General features: G+C 41.4%; 1 protein-coding gene and 4 non-coding genes across 5 annotated transcripts in view; 4 read left to right on the top strand and 1 right to left on the bottom strand.

Moving 5' to 3' along the window:
• Znf777 (zinc finger protein 777) overlaps positions 1-20,124 on the bottom strand; it is a 217,206-nt gene that overhangs the window by 192,402 nt on the left and 4,680 nt on the right. The gene's annotated exons all lie outside the window — the stretch shown is intronic.
• On the top strand, positions 3,953-4,024 carry Trnac-gca (transfer RNA cysteine (anticodon GCA)). The gene has a single exon. It is a non-coding gene; the product is annotated as a tRNA-Cys (tRNA).
• Trnac-gca (transfer RNA cysteine (anticodon GCA)) lies at positions 7,516-7,587 on the top strand. The gene has a single exon. It is a non-coding gene; the product is annotated as a tRNA-Cys (tRNA).
• On the top strand, positions 8,893-8,964 carry Trnas-gga (transfer RNA serine (anticodon GGA)). Its single transcript has one exon. It is a non-coding gene; the product is annotated as a tRNA-Ser (tRNA).
• On the top strand, positions 10,691-10,762 carry Trnac-gca (transfer RNA cysteine (anticodon GCA)). Its single transcript has one exon. It is a non-coding gene; the product is annotated as a tRNA-Cys (tRNA).

Genomic DNA, 20,124 nt, shown 5'->3' with positions numbered 1-20,124 from the left:
AGCCTTGTGAGAAAGGGTTCTGCTTGCAGCCTCAGAAGCCAAAGTCAAGGCCCCTTCCTCCCTTTGTCCCTCTGTCACTTCTGGCCCACCAGGTGCCTGAGACTCAGACTCAGTGGCACAAATGCAGGGCAGCTCCCCACTGGTCTTCACTGTGTTCTGAAGTCCTGTGAGGCAACTTGGGAGACTCAAAGACATCACCTCTTTACATGGGAAGTTTACTTCATAGTGCTCAAGTATCTTCCTGGCCAGAGCAGAAAACATTGTGTCACTATCCTGATGATTTTAGCTTCAGCCTCCCTGACCCCCCGTAGCTCTCCAACTCCATATGCTGTGCCCCTTGAGATGGCCGCTCCTACTCTGCATCCTTGGTCCCCCATGGTCTTTGGTCTCATGGTGGAGCCTCTAGGGGAAAGATCCACTGAGAGGAGAGGCCAGTCCACTTCAGTGCATCCTGCAGGCCTGAACTGGGCACTTAAATGACCTGTCCTGTGTCAGGTCCTCCCCTACCAGCTGAGCTGGGCTGCTGGTTTGAGGCCAAAAGGGAGTCCTGGTGTCTCTGGGAAGGGGACACCATTCAAAGACCAGGGCTAGAAGCCGAGAAGACAGAAGGGCAGAGAGTGAAGGTGCAGGGCAATCCCTAGGAAGAGCACTGTGCATGGGGGAGGAGGGGGAGGAGGAGATGGACTCAGAGGGCAGGAGAGGGTGAGGCAGCTGCTCAAACAGCAGTCTCCACACTGACGTCCCCACAGTCAGGAGGTCACAAGTGCAGGGAGCTGGGCAGGGAGGTTTCTAGAAGTTGTGGGATAGGCCCATGGGGAAGAATGGGGAAGTTGACAGCTTGATTGAGGCCTCTCTCACCACCAAAGAGTGGGAAGCAGGGAGGGAGAAAGGTGCTGTGGAGTGATATTGGCCCAATTATATTGTAGTATCGGTGCATGTAAAAATATGTAACAAGAAGGGCTGGGGTTGTGGGTCAGTGGTAGAGCGCTTGCCTTGCACGTGCGAGACGCTGGGTTCAATCCTTACCATCACATAAAAATAAATATGTGAAATAAAGGTATAAAAACAAATAAATAAAATAAAAAAAATAAAAAAAACAAATATGTAACAACAAATCTTGTCATTATACCTGTAATGAACCAATAAAAATGTGGGGAAAACGAATCTTTTTTGCCACATCTCTCATTCATTCTCATTCATTCCTCCCTCCTCATCCTCCTCCTCCTTGTCCTCCTCCTCCTGGTCCTCCTCCTCCTCTTCCTGTGGAGGATTCATGGGGATATACACACTCAGACATATTTGATTCATTTTTCCCAATTTACCCTCTTTATAGTTTTTTTTTCTTTTCTATTTTGCGGTTTGAAAGTTAGGGTTGTTTTGTTGGTTTATTTTACTTTAGTGTTTTTTTTCTCTTTTCTAAAGGCAAATCATCTTGTTATCTCTTTCTCTCTCCTTATTGGATTTTCTCTTTTATTTATTTTCTACTCCTTTACAGCCATCACTTGCTAGATCTCTTCTGCTTTCTCTGTTCACATTTTGAACATTCTAAACATTCCGTGCCTTCCTATCACATTTCATTTTGTCTTCAAAGCTGTATTTTTGCCTTATTGTCGAGCTAATTGGTGTATTTAACTCCTGACCCACCATTCTTAATACTATGAATGGAGTAGTTCACACTTGCAATTTACTTTAATGACAGATCCAGTTCGTGGCTACTTCCTGTTTTTGCTATTGACATTTACAGACCCAACATCCCTGGTTCTGTGATCATTTGTGTGGTACGTGTCAGAGTGGCCCTGGGCTGTTGTTTAATGCTGTGTATTATTTGCTTGTGTTGTTGCTATTATTTGTTTCCCTCTGTTCTGTGAGGTTCCAGGAATCTATGGTGACACTACAAGTTCACAGTGTAGAGATTCTGCTCCTGAACTAAAGCCAGACAAGAGACAGCTCATCTTGCTGCACACAAAAATTAACCAAAGAACTTCAAGGAATAAAAGAGACAAAATCCACAAACCAATGTCCAGACCCAAGTAGGATTGAATATGGGGCTCCTCAGGTCCCTTTCATAGACTCTATTCCAAAAGCAAAAACAAAGAGAATTAACTCAAAGGCTGTGGACACCACCACTATGATGTGTGTCAATCTAGATCACTCCCATTTCTCTTTAGCATGAACAAAGTTATTAAGTGAAAAGGAGCAATCACAGATGGTGGATCCCACATACACTGCCTTATACAACACAGACTGGCATACCTATAAGAACAACATATTTCTTTTGAGATATACAGAGAAAGTATAATCCTCAAGCTCTGACACAATACACATTCTATCAAAATATGCTAATCATCACCAGATAAATAGCAGGGAAACTATATTACAAAATCCATTTGGAAATTTAGTAGAAAATTCACATCAGCCCGATATCCCAGAACACTATGGCAAGAGAAGGTTGTGCCATTGAAAAGCCCACACATAAGAGTGGAAGAAAAATCCTTCTCAACAGATCATAAAACCCAACACAGGAATACAAAAAAACCCTGAAATAACAAGGTAACTTATTGCCTCCAAATGTTCATAATTCACCAACAACTGAATTCAAGGATATCAAAGTGGATTAAATCGGGGATGCAAAATTCAAAAGAATGTTAAAAATGATAAATGAATTCCAAGGGAACACACAGAAGCAACTGAATGAATTAAGGTATTCAGTACAGGATAAAAATGAAAAGTTTGACAACAAATAGAGATCCTGAAAAACCAAACTGATGTTGGAAATGAAAACTATAAATCTAATAAAGTATTTATTGGAAGTCTCTGTAATAGGGTAGAATCTCAGAGCCAGAATACAAAGTGGACAGCCTTGATCATTCAAACCATATTAGAAAGGAAAATAGTCATAACCAACCCATGAGACTGATATGGATTTTCAGGTACAGGAGGCATTCAGAACCTCAAATAGATAAGATCAGAAATTAATCTCTGCATGACAAATGATAATAAATATGACTAACCTGTAGAACAAAGATAGAATCTTAAAATCCTCAAGAGAAAAATGTCAGGTTACACTTAGAGACAAGCCCATCAGAATTATTTTTTATTTCTTGATACCAACTATAAAACCCAGAAGGGCTTGGAATGATGTGTTGCAGGTACTAAAAAAAAATGACTGTCCACCAAGATTGCTAGAGCCAACAAAGGTATCCTTTAGAATCAAGAAGAAATTAAAACCTTCCAAGATAAGCAGAAACTACAAGAACTCATGACCACTAAGTTGACACTATAGAAAATATTAAATGAAATACTATATATAGAAGAAATAAAAAACCCTCACAGCTTGCAAATGAACTAATCTCATTTATTAAGAAAAATATGCCTGCATCAGAAAAATATCTCTGCATCAGAGATTGTATATTTTCTCTTATATGTGATAGGAATAGAGAAAAAAGAAAAATAAAGCTAGAGATATCTTCTGAAAATTGAAAGGAGATCAACAGAATAGAGGAGAGGAACCAGGAGAAAGAAGAATATGATGGAAAGGGGAAATACTGGAGAATGATATTGAACAAAATGTGTTGCACACAAGATCCCTAGGTCCCCCTTCTCAGAGGATCAAGTTAGGGGTTCTCAGGAAGAAACCAAAAATTTTTGCTCTTGTGCATCCCAGACCCCACCCAGGGTCTGTTGAGCAGGCAGCTCTTATGGTCTGGCTTCTCAAATTGAGTGTGAAGAAGGTTTTAGCTGCAGATATCCAAGATTTTTATTCCTTACTTCCATCCAGTTTCTAGGGAGGATGGGTACTGGTTATACCTGCAATTATGTAGACAGGAAGTGGCGTGGCCTGGCAGGAAGGAAGTGTATGATGGCAAAGCACTAACAAACACACATCTGCAGGTGGGGAATCCAGGGTGTGGCAATCCAGGTATAAGATGCTTATTACACATACATAAGAGCAGGGGGTATAGCTCAGGGGTAGAGCATTTGACTGCAGATCAAGAGGTCCCTGGTTCAAATCCAGGTGCCCCCTCATTTATGTACTCTTCAGTAGTTACCTTAACCAGTACCTCTTTGGTGGCTCCTGAGTGACACTGAGAGATCTCCATTGCGTGGGTTTTCTAGAAACCACCTTAGATCCTGCTTCTCAGAGCTCCATGACATGGGGTCACAATAATATTGTTTTTATGTATAGGGCCTATGTACTCAACCCTACTGTCCTAAAATCATCACCGAAGACCCCCAAGGCCACCTTGACTTGGAGTCCCCCACCTCATGAGTACAGTGCACACACACATCTCAGAGGCCACCTGGAGTCCCCTTCCCACTTCCCTGTGCTTCTCCTTCACTTTCATCCTTGCACATTTCATCTTCATCCCTTAGTCACACTCAAGGACAAATGGCACTGGTTTGTCTAGAGCTGGCCACTGGGTGATGAGATGCATTTCTGCATTCCCAGGTCCCTAACTAGCAGTCTACGGTGGGGGATGGGGCTGAGACTGTGCTAACAAGGACAAGCAAAATGAGGAGGTGAAGGCCTGAAGGAGGCTGCAGATGTCAGGAGGGTTCCCATCCAGTTACAGTCAGTGCTCACTGAATTTCACTGGTTTCAGAACACTGTTTTCTACTGGGTTTGGTGTTGTCTCATTCTTATATTGCTAAGGCCTTGCGATGTGATGTTAGATTATTTATTTGGTACCTTTCTATTCTTTTAAAGTATGAGTTCAATCCTGTGAACTTTCCTTTGAGAACCGCCTCCATACTGTGTCAAAGGTTTTGATATGTTGTATGACTATTCTCATTTTCCTCTAAGAATTTTTAAATTTATCCTCTGATTTGTTCTGTTATCCATTCATCATTTGAAAGTGTATTATTTAGTAACCAGGTCTTAGAGTAGTTTCTATTTTTTAACTTATTGTTGATTTCTAATTTTATTCCATTATGATCTGATAGAATTCAAGGTATTATCTCTGTTTTTTTTTTTTTTGTATTTGTTAAGATTTGCTTTGTGACTGAAATATGGTCTGTTTTAGAAAATGTCCTATGTGGTGCTGAGAAGAAAGTGAATTCAGTCATTGATGGATGAAATATTCTATAAATGTCTGTTAAGTCCAAATTATTGTTTTCAGTTCTGTAGCATCTTTATTTAGTTTGTGTTTGAATGATCTATCCAGGCATGAGAGAGGTGTGTTATTGTCTCCCAGTATTATTGTATTGTGGTCTACTTGTTTCACTTTTAAATGATTTTTTTTTTTAGTTTACAGGACAATAGAATCTCTTTGATTCTTAATGTTGAGAAGGGTTTGTTTACTGTACAGAGATACTCCATTGTTTTGGGGCATGAATATTTATGATAATTATCTCTTGATTTTTGATTCCCTTAAGCATTATGAAATGACCTTCTTTGTTTCTTCTGATTAATTTTGGCTTGGAATCCACTTTATCTGATATAAGAATAGTAACCCCTCCTTCTATGGATGCAAATGCCAGTGGCCATTTCCACCTTTGCTCTGGGGTAGCCAGTGTTTGATGAGGTACTATAGAGCCAGACAAAAGGTGCTGTGCAAATCTGTGGCAGTGTGACCTTGACTAGCACCCTCTGTTAGTGAGCAAACTTTTCTTCCTTTCCAATTCACCTCTTCTCCAAGGAGTCAGGTTCATAGTTTGTCTTTGTTCCAAGTTGTGAGCAACACCCTGCTCCTTTGCTTTCTTTGGGAGACCTCATTTCCTGCTTAGCTGGGGAGACCAAGGCCATGTGATATGAGGCCCTCAGCATCCTCATGCTCTCCTATCTTTAACTCTTGTCTGTCAAATCTCAGAGAAGAAAACAACCTGTCTCCTCCTCCCCAGAGCAAACCATGTGTTCCTGGTCTACCCAGAGTGAGATGGCCCTAAATCTCAGCAGGATGGTTACCATGGTGGACACTGAGGATTCCACATGTTGGTGAGGATGTGTGACCGCACCCACGTTCACCCTGCTGGTGCAGTGGAATCTGGTGTGACCACTTAGACCCCTGTCTGGCATCGTCGATACTGAAAACATGAATTCCCTATTATGGAGCAGTTCTGTTCCTAGATATAGACCCCAGAGAGTATCCATGCCCATGCAGGAACATCCAGCAGCATTGCCCTCAGGAGCCCACACTGGATACACATGGAATGTCTGTTGTCAGTGGGACAGACAGACAAATCATGCTGCAGTCAGCCATGGAACACAGAGCAGGAATGGAAAACAACAAATGATTGCGACAGTGGACAGATATGGATGGATCTTACTGACATGAGGATGGGTGAAAGGAGCCAGACTCAGAGTATCTCGTGTCTGATTCCATGTAGATGCAGCTGCACAGCAGGCCAACTCACCCATGCTGATGTTCTTGGCAGGAGGCAATAACAAGGAGGGAGTCCACAGGAGCCTCTGAGTGCTAGAGACTAACTGTGCCTTGACTCAGGTGGTTACACGTGTGCATGCATGTAAACCTCCATCAACCTCTCCATGATAACTCACATACTTTATTGAATATGCTATACCTCCTTAAAATAAATAAAAAGGAAACATGTCAATTACATTTTCATTTCTTGAACATCTCATTTGATTCATTCTTAATAAGTATATGTTCATTTTTGTAATCTTTGCTCCTCTATTCAGATTAGAATTCTTTCTTATGAAAGATACTCTGATTTCTTCAAATAGTTTCATATTTGGGGACTTTGCAAGTTGAATTCCATTGTTTATTGGTTCTCTTTACTCACTGAATGGAGCTGGTTCCTTGTGAGCCTATGTGTTCATCAAACAGTAGGAAGAACTTAGTACGTGCTGTTTGAAGTGTTCTACAAGGATTAAGCCATGTAGTCTACAAACATCCCAACAAGTGTGCACTCTTATTATCTTCATTTTACAGGTTCACAAATGAGGCACAAGGAGAGTGTCCTGCCCCTAAAACTAAAACCCAGGCTGTCAGCCTTCAGGGTCAAGGCTACAGGCATCTGTGTCACCCTGCTCCTGCCAAATGCTGAGAGCATGTCCAACTCCTTGAGCTCTCTTGGTGTTGGTTCTTCAATATTCAGATTCCTAAATCTACTTCCACGTCTGCATCATTCTCAGTGTATATTAACTGGAGGAGAAGCTGGAAGGGTTATCATTTGTTGTAGCTCTGAACTGAGCATTGGGAGGAGGATCAGTCCCAAATGTGAGGAGGTGTGTCAAAGCAGACACCTGTATCACTAGAGTGTGTTCTGGTAGGTCCCACCATGAAGGTGCAGTATTTGACTGTGAGGGCCATTCTAGCATCTAGCGCTTCTGCAGACTGCTACCTGCACAGGGCCCCAAAGCTGGGAAGACACAGATTGAGGACTGTTGTGGAGGGGAGGCTGTCTGTTGTAGGCAGCAGGTTGGTGAGTTTCCTCTGACCCAGGCTTGGAAGCTGCCAAGAGCTCCCATCCTGAAGTAGTGACTCACACGTCACAGGTTGTCTCGAGTGGCTGTAGGACTCAAAGACATAATGAAGCCCCATAAAAGTAGCAGGGGGTATAGCTCAGAGGTAGAGCATTTGACTGCAGATCAAGAGGTCCCTGGTTTAAATCCAGGTGCCCCCTATTCAGGCTGAATTTTGGCCTTCCCTTATAAAGCAACTAAACTGTGCATTAATCCATCCGATGGATTAACTATTTCCATGGACTAACTGGGTGGTAATTGGATGCAGCTGGTGTATACCTAGAGGAAGTAGGATATCACTGGGGTTTAAATTTAGTTCCTGGTTGCTCAATCACTCTCTCTGCTTCCTGCCTACCATGAACTGAGTAGATTTCCTTTGGCACACTCTTTCTCCATGATACTCAGCCTCATCTGTGGCCCAAAATACAGGAGTCAGATAACCATGGACTGACCCTCTGAATTTATGAGTCTAAAATCAACTTTTATTTTTTAAAAGGGGTTCTTGTGAGGTATTTTAGTCACCATTATCATTTACATATGAGGTGTCCCCAAAAAGATAATGTGTGAGAAAATGCAAGAAGGTATATAGATGAAGTGATTGGGTTATGAGAGCGTTAACATTATCAGTGCATTTAGGATTTACCTGGTTGGTAACTGAAGTAGGTGGTGTGTGGCGAGAGAAGGTGGGTGACTGGGGACTGCCTTTGGGGTATATATTTTGTCCATGGTGATGAGAATCTCTCTCTGCTTCCTGGAGTGATTTCCTGACTTGCTTTCCTCCACCACACCCTCTGTCATGATGTTCTGTCTCACCTGGAGACCTGCAGAATGGAGCTGGCTGGGATGGAATGAACCTCTGAAAACACGAGCACCAAATAAACTTTACCTTCTTAAAATTTTTCTTGTCAGGTGGTTTGGTCACAGTGACAAAATAAAAAAACTGACTAAGAGAGTCACAGTAGTGAGAAGCTGACTAACACAGGCACAGATTAAAGCAACAGCTCTGAGTCAGATTCTACAGGGAGCTTCTGGAGGCACATGGGATCCCTAGGTCCTTTCCCAGAGGGTGGAGGTCTTACAGGGAAACCAGGTTTGCTCTTGCCATCCCAGACCCCAACCCAAGTATGAATTATAATCACCTGGACAATCTATCAAAGTGCCATTTCCCAGTGTCACCCTCACCTTCAAAGGGTCTGCTGAGCAGCCAGCTCTTGTACTCTGGCTCCTCTAGTTCAGCATGAAGGAGGTTTCTGCGCAGACATCCACCAGTTTTAGGCCCCACATTCAGCCAGATTCTAAGGAGGAGGAAGGTGCTGGTTACACAACAGGTGTGTAAACAGGAAGGGGTGTAGCCTGGGGGAAGGTAGTGTATGATGGCAGAGCACTAGCAAGTACACATCTCCAGGTGGAGAATTCTGGGTGTGGCCATCCAGGTTTAAGGTGCTTATTACACACACATGACAGCAGGGGGTATAGCTCAGGGGTAGAGCGTTTGACTGGAGATCAAGAGGTCCCTGGTTCAAATTCAGGTGCCCCCTACTCACGCTTACTTTTGATGACCTCTCCTACCCAGATGCCTCAATTTCCTCTACCCAGATGCCTCAATTTCCTCCTCCTCCTCCTCCTCCTCCTCCTCCTCCTCCTCTTCTTCTTCTTCTTCTTCTTCTTCTTCTTCTTCTTTTTCTTCCTCTTCCTCTTCCTCTTCCTCTCCTTCTCCTTCTCCTTCTCCTCCTCCTTCTTCTTCTTCTTCAGTACATACCAGGATAAACATTCTCTTTATCGCAAGCAGCCAATGCTGAGGCTCTACTATAGTATTCTTAACCCCAAGTATGAATTAGAATCATCTGAAGAGCCTATCGAAGTGCCATTTCCTAGGTCCCACTTTGCACCCATTTTAGTACAATATTTTACAGGGAGAGGTTTGTCTCTTGTCTTCTTTTGCTGTTCCATGGGCAGTGTTGTGATCGTAAAGTGGGAGATGCCAACTGGGACCTTGAAAGCAGAGCACTAGAATAACTGGAGGGAAGGGCTATGGCTCTTGTCCTTATGCTATGCCATGCCAAACCTGGACCACCTAATTGTCCTTCCATGTGGGGGAAAAGGAACCTTCTGGTTTATTTGCTCATTAGTGTCCTGTGTTGGTTTTTGGCTATTTGTGTGTTCAGATGCACAGGCAAGTCTCATTCTACATAAAACCCCAATGCAGCCCACACTCATATCTGTTCCCCTCAAGGTCTTAGAACCTACAAAGTCCTTCCTCACACCTCTCCTCATTTCTACCTCATCTTCTTGCTCCTACTGAACCTATTCATTATCCTCATGTTGACCCTCTTCTCCTCCATCTCTCAAGGCCATGATCCTAGGCAATCCTGTGACTCTCCTGTTTGTGTACCCATTGTGGACCCTACAGTTGTCATTCAGTCATGACTCTAGCTCCCCTGAGGCCTTTGCCTGTGGCCTCTCCCCCGTCCTCATAGCTCCTTTCTTGTTCAATGGATACAAATGCGGGTAGCTATTTCCACCTTTGCTCTGGAGTCTACAGTCTTTGCTGGAGTAAAGAATGGAGCCAGAAAAATGGTCCCATGCAAATCTGTGGCAGAGAGACCTCAACTATCACCCTCTGTTAATGAACAAAGGTATACATTATGTTGTTATGTTCTTTTATTTTCTTTTTAAAAAATAATTGGGGAGTATGTGTCAGGGGTAGAGCATTGACTGCATGTACCTTGTTCAAATCCAGGTGCAGCTGCAGTATCTCCTTCAACTATCCTGATTTAGCAGTCTCCTTATTAGAAAGGTTTTTGGTCATCTTCCTCCACTCTCCAGAGACTGTGATGGCTTCTCCAATGTGCCTCATCAGCATATTGAGGAGGTATGGTCACTCCTTTCCACAGTTTATCATCTCTGTAGCTATAGCTTGTGCTCACCTGAAGCTTGGAGATATTTCTGTGCCTCTGAACAGGCAAGGGCACTATCCAATCCCTGGACTCCTGTGCTCAGCCAAATATTTTTCTGATTAGTTCAACATGGAATCATGAAAGTTTAATGGGGCTGGAGAAAGAATCCCTTGCCAATGTTCATCCTAGCATCCAATAATTCTAATTGGCAGGAAAATGGTATTGGTATTTACACTTGTATTTTAAATGACTTTCAGGATATGATGCATGTGAAAGTTTAACACTAGCAAGTACACATATGAAGGTGGTAAAATCCAGGGTGTGGCCAGGCAGCTTTAGAGTGCTTATTAGACATATATAAGCAGTAGGGGGTATAGCTCAGGGGTAGAGCATTTGACTGCAGATCAAGAGGTCCCTGGTTCAAATCCAGGTGCCCCCTCCTTTTGAACACAATGAAGAACTCAATGAAAATTGCTGGTAAATGGACTGAAATACAGAACATCATGTTAAGTAAAATAAGCCAGATTCAGAAAAATCAAGGAATGTTTCCTTTCCTATGTGGAAAGAAGGTGTGTAAGTATCAAATATTATAAGGATAAAGGGAAGATCAGTGGAGTAGATGAAAGAAACAGAGGGAGAGAGAATGGATGGGGAAGTGGGAGGAAATAGGAAATGAATTTAATAAATCACGTTTTATATATATATAAAGTAGCACAGAGAATTTCATCTTTATGAATATGTAGAAAACATCAATGAAAAATAAGTGAGTGAAAAGAAGATCAATAGAGTGGTGACAAGACTATAAAGGAGGGTAAGAAGGGGGGATGAAATTGAAACCAAATTCCATACATGTTTGATTTCATCAAAATGAACCCAACTTATGTAAAACTTTAATGCACTAATAAAAAATAATAGAAAAACTTTCTCCCAAAGAGGGGTAGAGTTGACATTTGTGGGGAAAGAAAAAAAGAAAAGAAAAGAAAAAAATCCCAAATTGCTTTTTCTAGCAGCCATAAGAAATTCCAGAAAATTCCAGGCAGTATTTGATTCTTCAAGACTGCTAAATTATAATGTAAAGTTAATTTACAGCTTTCCAGGTGTGAAAACTTGGGGATCTGATCTGGAAAGTGAGATCCCAAGAATTTCATAGGAATTCATAGGATTTGTAGAACCTGCAGGTTTCCTAACCAGAAGAGCTCCAACCCTTCCCTGCCATCTGAAGGCCCTCCTGCTCTCCCACTGAGCTGAGCCTGTTCCTCCCTTGCTTCTCCTCTTATCTCAGACCTATTGCCTTTTTCTGTTGATCAATAACATGAGAAAATTCCAGAATGCCAACTACTGAGTCACACCTTGCAGGTGGAGTCTTAAATGCCAAAATAATCACCAGACTATGCTTATTCATAACACTAAAAATGGGGGGAATGTATGTAGAAATGAATTCATGATAGCCGTGGACCAAGGAGAGAAAAAAGTAATGTTAAACTCTATGGAGTTCCTTATTGTTTTGAATTCTGGATTCAGTGTTCTACCTGGAGAAGCTGGGGATTAGTTTTATTGTTGGCTCAGCTTGTTGGTTCAAACTGGAAATCAAAATATTTCAAAAGTGGTGGAACCAAGATGCCAGAATATCCTTGAAAACTAAATCTAGATGGGAAAAGTGGAGTACACTATATGTGACTTGTCCACACCTCTGCCTCCTACACAATGGTTAGATGACAACCCCTTCAATTCAGCCTCAAGAAATACAGCCTTTGCTTAAGGACTATTTTTGAAAACCATTTTATTTGCATATATTTATGGACCTATGAGTGATGCCATAGCTAAAATGTGTTCCCTAATTAGATTTGAGGATGAAAGTTTCTTAGAGAGTGGAAGAGGCTAAAAATTGCCCTTGGTCACCCCATTCCAGGCATCCTAATAGCCCACAGAAATACTATTGATGCAGACAGTTAGTGCATGTGGAGTTCTGAGCACCCACACCGAGTAGGTACTGTTGGTTCATTTTCTCATTCTTAGAAACAACTACTGCAATGGCTCACCATGTGCATACAACTTTGCACACTTGCACAAGATAAACCAAATGCATACTTTAAAGTCTCTGCTCGCAGGTAACCTTCCAGAAAAGACATATCAATTACAACACATCCCACCTTCCCTGTACAAAGTGCCCATCACCTTTTGAAATAATCATATATATTCCATGCATGTATGGTTATGTCACAATGAGGGAGGTTTCAAGATGGTGGAAGAGATGAGTTTGCTTTCCTGGTTGCACCATGGTATGAATGCAAGAAAGCAGATAGGCATCTTCTCAGCATGGTAGGTTGAATAAAAAGGGACTGTACTGGAAATTAGTACTGGATATTCAAGGGTCTCAGGAAGTTGGATATTACAAAATAAAGAAGAAATCCCACCCCCATTGTTCCCATTCATTGCCAGCAGTGTCAATCACAACAGACCACCCACAAGCAAAGTTAAGGAATAAGGAAATTAAAGGAACCCGTATTTTTAGGACATTTGTGACATGTCAGGATATTGAGAGATCCTAGATCAAAGACACTGCCAGACTAACAAAACAGCGTGCTATATAATGTCCTTGTGCCAGGAAGAAGCTGCATCTCTCCCTTACTGCTTGAGGAGGACAAAGGAACCATTTTGTAGCCCTGGCATGGGGCTGGCAGCTTTGCAAACCACATCTGGGCTCAAAATACAGGCCTGGCAAACGCACACTGATGACACAGAGCGTGCCTAAGTGACCAGGCGAAAATCATACACGGATAAGGGTTTACACAGGGGAATAGAGGTAATCAAAAACTCAACCTGCTGCCACTCCCCTTGAGTCTGGTGGCTCACAGGACAGGGTGCCCAGCAGGGAGTTCTTAAGGGCAGGGACAGGAGATACAAATCAAAGTAATGCACAGTCTTTTCAATGAAATAATATCAGAAAGTATTCCAAACCTAAAGAATGAAATGGAAAATCAAATACAGGACCCCAAATGCACAAAATTACAAAGACCCACACCAAGCCACATTATGAAAATGCCTAACATACAGAATAAGGAGAGAATTTTAAAGGCTGTCAAGCAAACTGACAGGTCCCACTTAGAGGGAAAACAAACTGGATCTCAGCTGATTTCTCCACCCAGACCCTCAAAGCTGGGAGGTCTTGGAAAAGTATATGCCAAGCTCTGAAGAAAATGGATTCCAATGAAAAATACTATACCCAGCAAAATTAAGCTTCAGAACTGACAATGAAATTAAAATCTTCCATGACAAAAAAAGTTAAAAAAACTCACAATTAGAAAGCCTGCACTACAAAACATACTCAAAAAATATTTCATAAAGAAGAAATGAGAAACGAAATATCTTATTAAAAAGTGTAAACCAGCAAAGAGAGGAACTACCCTAGAAGAACAGTCAATCACAGGAGAAACCAATTCAAATTAAAAACCAGAAATGATGGGAATAGTAAATTATTTCTCATGTCTCAATAATAGCACTAAATGAAAATGGCCTAAACTCATCCATCTAAAGACACAGATTTGCAGATTGGATTACAGAACAAGAACCAACAATATGCTGTCTGCCAGAGACTCACCTCAAAGGCAAAGGCATCCACAGACTGAAGGTAGAAGGATGGGAAAAGACATATCATTCATCTGGATCTTGTAAACAAGTAGGGGTTTCTATCCTCCTATCAGACAAAGTGGTCTTCAAGCCAAAGTGAATCAGAAAGAACAAAGAAGGGCATTTCATACTGCCTGAACGGTACCTGAAATTATACTACAGAGCTGTAGTAACAAAAATGGCATGGTTTTGGCACCAAAACAGACATGAAGACCAATGGTACAGGATAGAAGGCACAGAGACAAACCACATAAATACAGTTATCTCATACTAGACAAAAGAGCCATAAACCTACGTTGGAGAAAGATAGCCTCTTCAACAAATTGTGCTGGGACAACTGGAAATCCATATTAGCAGAATGAAATGAAACCCCCCTCTCTCACGCTGCACAAAACTTAACTCAAAGTGAACAAGAACCTAGGCATTATAACAGAGAACCTGTACCTACTAGAAGAAAAAGTAGGCCCAACTCTCCATCATTTCAGCTTAGAAACCAACTTCCTAAACAAGAGTCCTAAAGCACAAGAGGTAAAATCACAAATCAATAAATGAGATAGTATCAAACTAAAAAGCTTCTTCATAGGAAAGCAAACATTCAAGAACTTGAAGAGAGAGCTACAGGATGGGGAAAATCTTTGCCACCAACACCTCAGGTAGAGTATTAATCTCCAGGATATATAAAAAACTCAAGAAACTTAACACCAAATAATCCATTCAACCAATCAATAAATGGGCAAAGGAACTGAACCAGCACGTCACAGAAGAAGAAATACAAATGGTGAAAAAAAATGTTCAACATTTCTAGCTATTAGAGAAATGCAAATTAAAACTACACTGAGATTTCATCTCACTAGAGACAAAATGGGAATTATCAAGAATACAAGTGACAATAAAAAAATTCAGTTGATGAGGAGGTGGGAAATAGGTATACTCATACATTGCTGGTGGGTTTGCAAATTAATGCAACCCCTCTGGAAAGCAGTATGGAGACTCCTCAGAAAATGTGGAATGAGATCACCACTTGACCTAGCTATTCCCATTTCTGGTCTCTACCTACAGGACTTAAAATCAGCATACTATAGTGACTATTTATAGTAGCTCACATGAATGTTTATAGTAGCTCAATTCACAATCACTAAGATATGCAACCAACCTAGGTGCCCCTCAATAGATGAATGAATAAAGAACACGTGTCATATGTACACAATGTAATATTACTCAACCTTAAGAAAGAATGACTATCACTTTTGCTGGTAAATGGATGGATCTGGAGATATCATGTTAAGTGAAATAAGCCAATCCCAAGAAACCACAGGTCAAATGTTCTCTCTGTTATGCAGATGCTAACACACAGCAAGGCAGGGAGAATAGAAGTTTAGTGGGTTAGACAAAGGGGAATGGAGGGAAGGGAGAGGAAATAGAAATAGGAAAGACAGTAGAATGAATCTAACATAACTTTCCTATGTTCATATAAGAATCCACCAGAGTTTTTCATATAAGAATCCTCATCATGTACAACCACAAGAAGGGGATACTAATTAGAATAATTTACACTTGATGTATGCCTAATATCAAAATACACTCATGAGGTTTTTTTTTTTTTTTTGAGAGATGTATAGACAAAGCATTAGCAACCTTTACTAAAAGACATTGAGACTGTGTGAAGTAAAAAGATCTCTTGGCCTCTAATATTCCACATATGGGAAGCAAGCTGAGAAGACTGCTCATATAATTGCCACTGACTTTGTCATAAACTACAAAGGAGAATGATGGAAAGTGCTGGTTCTCTGAAGGTGGAGTCAGGCAAGTTCTTATGCAGAAGGTCTGAATTGGAGTCAGTCCCAGGTAACAGAATCAGGGCCTAATCAGGGAACCTTTTCTAATCCTGGGTGGCTATTGGTGGCACCACTGAGTTTTGAAGTGGTTATTTAAGTATTATCATTGGTAATATGCTGGAAAATATTGAAATTGGTATCTAGAAGGGTGTTCCAGCTGTAACATCAGATTATAAAATATGATATACCCCCTTTTTCCAGTAATTTGAATTTCTCTGTTGTTGCTGTACTTCCAGTTTTTCTAATCTTCACGCTGGAATTTTTATTGAAGAAAGTTTGGTTTTGTATTTGCATTGTGTATGGGATTTGCAATGAACAAAAACATTGACTTTTAAGCTCACAGATCTCTGATACAGAGATCTGTGAGAGCTGATACAGAGGGTCACTTGGAATCAATGTACATCATTAAGAATTTGATTTGTCTAGGGCTGGGAATATAGCTCAGTAGGTAGAGTGCTTGCCTTGCATGCACCAGGCCTGGGTTCAATCCCTAGGACCACAAAAGAGAGAAAAAAGAATCTAGATTTGTCTCATTGGATAAATTTGTTTATGTACTTGTTGTGGAAGTGGCTGATATGTTGTAGAAGTGGCCAGGGCCCAGCCTCCTTCCCTCTCATATTTCTCAACTTCTGAGTGAAAAGAGAGGGAAGAATTCCATTTACTGAGGGAATTGAGAATTTGCATACAATCAGACAGGGTAGGAAAGAGCCTGAAGACAAGTAAGAGTCCTCTGGGGACTGGATGCTGACCTCCTGGTCTGAAGAGGGGTCTCTTGTCAGGCTGTGATGCATGTGCAGTTTCCATCAGGGAGGAAGGAATAGCACTCAGTGCACCATGGAGTCCTTGGGCGTGGGAACAGGTGACACATGCTAAGGGGAACCTAGTCAGTCAAGGGGTCACAGCTCAGGGGATAGAGCTTTTGACTGCACAAGAGGCCCCTGTGCAATTCCAGGTGTCACCTACTGATATATTTATATATTTTTCATTGGCAAACCTACACTGGTATTTTCTCTGGTCAGTGTTCTCCCAGCCATTCACCCTCAGCATCATCCCTCTAAATTTTGTGTCAGTTGTCTCTGGTGCCATCATTACCTGGTAGAAGGAGGACTCCTGTGGTCAGTGATCTGTGTGTTTTTCTGAAGGTCTTCCTTAGTTGCTCTGTAAACTTGACATTGAAAGGAAAGTGATCATGACTCTCGGAGTGACCAAGAGATCTTTCTTGCAGCAGCTTGCTTCTTGAAGAAACAAGATCTTTTTTGTCTGATTAACAGGGAAAGAAGTGAGAAAGAGAGAATGCGAGAGACCAGAGAAAGAGAGAGAGATAAAGAGAACTAAATGAGAGAGAGGGGGGGGGGAAGAGAGAAGAAAGACAGAGAGGGGAGGGGGAGAGTTTTTATAGCCAAAATCTAATAAGGTCGTTGGGTCTGCAGCCCGCCGTGTTGGCGTACAATGATTGAATCATACAGTGGTTGCTAAGGGTGTCATCTTCTGCCTTCAGTAAGACTGGGCAGGGGCTAGATGTTGGTTTCCGTTGCACCAACAGGTGGGGGTTGAGTGATCAGACTTGAGTGGGGTTGAGTGTTCACATTTGAGGCAAACAAGCGATAAGGAACCAGACGGGTGAGGGTCGAGCATTCAGCCCACCCTGCAGCTAACATTTGTTCAGCCTGCTCTGCAACTAACATTCCTCCCTTTTTGTTTTTCTAAGTGGCATGGGGATAGTGCAATTCCATCTGACTACTTCCTGCTGAGAAGGGGTCGGTGTGGGGCCTGCCTGGGAGAGCAGGGGAATGTTTGGGGGACAGGCTTGGGAATACCAGGGTAGCTAAAGATAATCCCGTGGCTACAGACAGTTATCTTGGAAGGGGCGATGTCCATAAAGGTTCCTTGAAGCCATAAGTTGTCAATGATATCAAACCATTCGTGAGTGGAGGAGATCCTTGGTATTAGCCATTAGTCCTATCATAGGGACTCAAAGAAATATCAGAAGTGGCTTGCTTGAATCCAGTAATATTAAGGGTGACTGCCGGATAGCAGCCAGTGGAAGGGCAATCACCTTGACCCATCACCTGAGAGTGGGTGGTGCCATCCTGGTGTCATGTTGCTTGGATGTAGAATTGCCTTCTGAGTTGGGATGGAAGCTTGAGAAGAACTAATGATAGGTAAAAACAGCAGAGGATTGGCGAGAAATTTTGTGTTTGGTGGGCTCCAACATGGTCAAAGTCCAGGACTGGACATTTGGAATAGGTGCCTGCTTTAAGGCGGAAGACATGGTACCAGGTACTGCTTTATAAAACACAAATTGTCATATCTATAAGAACAATGTCATCCTCTGGAGATATTCAGACAAAGTGTAATCCTCAAGCTCTGACACATGCATTCTATCAAAGTATATAATCATCACCAAAGAACTAGAAAGGAAACTATACTACAAACCCATATGGAAATACATTGAAAAATTCACATCAGCCTGATATCCAACAATACTAGGGCAAAAAAAGTCGGCCATAAAAAGCCCCACACTTAACATAGGAAGAGAAATCCATCTCAACATATGCATGAAACCTAACACAGAAACATGAAATATGAAATTAAAAAAGTAAAAAGGTTACACATGACAGCAGAATGCATTTCATTCATAGTACACATATAGAGCACAATTTTGATGTTCTCTGGTTTTACACAAAGTAGAGTCACAAATAAATTTTTTTAAAAGATAAGAAGGTAACATGTTGCCTCCAAGTGTTCATAATTCACCAACAACTGACTCCAAGGATACTGAAGTGGTTGAAATATGAGATACAAAATTCAAAAGAATGTTAAGAATGATAAATGAATTCCAAGAGAACACAAAAAATCCACTGAATGAATTAGAAATTCAGTACAGTTTGGTTTTGAAAAACCAAACAGATCTTGGAAATGAAAGACAAAAAAATCTAATAAAGTTTTTATTTGGAAGTCTCTGTAGAGACTTCTGAGTAGAATCTCAGGACTGGAAGACAAAGTGGATAGCCTTGAACATTCAGACCATATTAAACAAAGGAAGAAATAGCCATAACCAATATATGAGACTGATATGGACGTTCAGGTACAGGAAGCATTGAGAACCTCAAATAGACAAGATCAAAAATTAATCTCTGCATGACAAATGATAATAAATATGACTAACATGCAGAACAATGACAGAATGTTTAAATCCTCAAGAGAAAAATGTCAGGTTACACTTAGAGATAAGCCCAGCAGAATTATTTCTGATTTCTTGGTACCAACTCTAAAACCCAGGAGGTTTGGAATGATGTGTTGCAAACACTGAAAGAAAATAACTGTCCACCAAGATTGCTAGAGCCAACAAAGCTATCCTTTAGAATCAAGAGGAAATTAAAACATTCCAAGATAAGCAGAAAATATAAGAATTCATAACCACTAAGTTGGCACTATGGAAAATATTTGATAAAATACTACATAGAGAAGAAATCAAAAACAAACCTCAGAGTTTGCAAATGGTCAAGTCTCATTTGTTAATCAAAATGCACCAAACTCTGCATCACAAATTACGTATCTTCTCTCATAGGTGATAGATACAGAGGGAAAAGGAAAAGAAAGTTGGGGGGATGTCAAGAAAATTGAAGGGAGATCAGTAGAGTACAGGAAAGCTACTAGGGGAGGGAGAGGAGGATGGAACAGGGAAATACTGGAGAAAGATATTGGTCAAATTATATTGTTATATTTTGCGCATGTATGAATATTTTACATCCAGTGCTACCATTATGTACAATTAAATTGCACAAATCAAATATATCCTAGGAAAGACAGATTGTGGCTTTGAGAAACAGTATGGATCTTGAGCATATTTGGAAAACTGAGATAGATTGGATGAGTCCCTGGAACCTTGGGTAGAGGTGAGTATAGTTTGCATGTTACTCTGATCCAGAAGGCCAACTGTGGCAGAGGACTCTCTTGGCCCAGTTATTCTCATATCTGGCCCTTTTCTAAGAATTTTTTCAGATCTTGCATTAGAGATGGACCCTGAACTTTGGGTACTTGGGTGGTCACGTGCTATGCCTAGTAGTGCCTCTTCAGCTGCTGAGCTGGTGGTGTGGGGCCAATCTGGGATCCTGACCTCTCTGGATCTCCCTTCCATCTTGCAAGATGCAGGAGAAGAGAGCAGAGAGTGGAGATGCAAGATGAACCCTTAAGGGCAGCAATATGCAGGGTGGTGTGAATAAGTGGAGAGTCCTAATTGCGGGGAATAGTGAAGAAAAACTCAGGAGAGAAGGAAACAGCAAGGTTCCAGGTCTGAACAGAGATTCTGCAAACTGTTTCCCCCCACAGGTGCTGA

Source organism: Callospermophilus lateralis, chromosome 1 (assembly GCF_048772815.1).
Source record: "Callospermophilus lateralis isolate mCalLat2 chromosome 1, mCalLat2.hap1, whole genome shotgun sequence".
Classification (NCBI taxonomy): Eukaryota; Metazoa; Chordata; class Mammalia; order Rodentia; family Sciuridae; genus Callospermophilus; species Callospermophilus lateralis.
The sequence above is the reverse complement of the archived record's forward strand: the minus strand, read 5'-3'. Positions and strand labels throughout refer to the sequence as shown.